The 1,537-nt window shown below is 38.8% G+C and overlaps 1 non-coding gene across 1 annotated transcript; it reads left to right on the top strand.

The window, feature by feature from the left end:
- Positions 1-297: 297 nt before the first annotated feature.
- Positions 298-404, top strand: LOC123860598 (U6 spliceosomal RNA). Its single transcript, XR_006794728.1, has one exon. It is a non-coding gene; the product is annotated as a U6 spliceosomal RNA (small nuclear RNA).
- Positions 405-1,537: the final 1,133 nt, after the last annotated feature.

Genomic DNA, 1,537 nt, shown 5'->3' on the forward strand with positions numbered 1-1,537 from the left:
AGGTCATGATCCCAGGGTCCTGGGATCGAGCCCCACATCGGGCTTCCTGCTCAGCGGGAAGCCTGCTTCTCCCTCTCCCACTCCCTCTGCTTGTGTTTGCTCTCTTGCTGTCTCTCTCTGTCTCTCAAATAAATAAATAAAATCTTTAAAAATAAAAAATAAAAAAAATAAAATCTAGTTGGTCTGATAGAAGGATTGCTACTCCAGTTTTCTTTTGATGTCCATTAGCATGATAAATGGTTCTCCACCCCCTCACTTTCTATTTGGAGATGTCTTTGGGTCTAAAATGAATCTCTTGTGCTCACTTTGGTAGCACATATACTAAAATTGGAACAACACAGAGAAGATTAGCATGGCCCCTGCTCAAGGATGACATGCAAATTTGTGAAGTGTTCCATATTTTTATTACAGCAAAAAAATAAATAAAATGAATCTCTTGCAGACAGCATATTGATGTTGTAGACAGCATATTGATGGGTCCTGTTTTTTTTTTTTTATCCAATCTGATACCCAGTGTCTTTTGGTTGGAGCATTTAGTCCAGTTACATTCAGAGTAAGTATTGAAAGATAAGAATTTAGAGCCATTGTATTACCTGTCAAGTCACTGTTTCTGTAGATTGTCTCTGTTCCTGTCTGGTCTTTGATACTTTTGGGCTCTCTCTTTGTTCAAAGGATCCCCTTTAATATTTCTTGCAGGGCTGGTTTATTGTTCACAAATTCCTTTAGTTTTTGTTTGTCCTGGAAACTTTTTCTCTCTCCTATTCTGAATGACGGCCTTGCTGGATAAAGTATTCTTGGCTGCATATTTTTCCCATTTAGCACATTGCATATATCATGCCAATCCTTTCTGGCCTGCCAGGTCTCTGTGAACAGGTCTGTTGCCAGCCTTATGTTTCTACCCCTATAGGTTAAGGACCTCTTGTACCAAGCTGCTTTCAGGATTTTCTCTTTATCTCTGAAATTTGCAAGCTTCACTATTATATGTTGAGGTGTTGACCTATTTTTATTGATTCTGAGGGGGGTTCTCTGTGCCTCCTGCACTTGAATGCCTGTTTCCTTCCCCAGATTAGGGAAGTTATCAGCTATAACTTATTCAAATAAACCTTCTGCCCCTTTCTCTCTCTTCATCATCTGGAACCCTTATTTTGCTTTATGGTATCACTGATTTCTAGAAGTCTCCCTACATGATCCAATAGTTGTTTTTCTCATCTTCCCTATTCTCCATTATTTTGTCTTCTATATTACTCACTCACTCTTCAGCCTCATTTATTTTAGCTGTTAGAACCTCCATTTTTTTTTTTTATGGCATCTCGGTGACAGCATTTTTAATTTCAGCCTGATTAGATTTTAGTTCTTTTATTTCTACAGTAAAGGATTCTCTAGTGTCTTCTATGCTTTTTTTTAAAGCCCAGCTAGTATCTTTTTTTTTTTTTAAAGATTTTATTTATTTATTTGACAGAGACAGCGAGAGCAGGAACACAAGCAGGGGGAGTGGGAGAGGGAGAAGCAGGCTTCCTGCTGAGCCGGGAGCCTGATG

This window comes from Mirounga angustirostris, unplaced genomic scaffold (assembly GCF_029215605.1).
Source record: "Mirounga angustirostris isolate CCGP_5_RB_7025 unplaced genomic scaffold, mMirAng1.0.hap1 SCAF_4, whole genome shotgun sequence".
Classification (NCBI taxonomy): Eukaryota; Metazoa; Chordata; class Mammalia; order Carnivora; family Phocidae; genus Mirounga; species Mirounga angustirostris.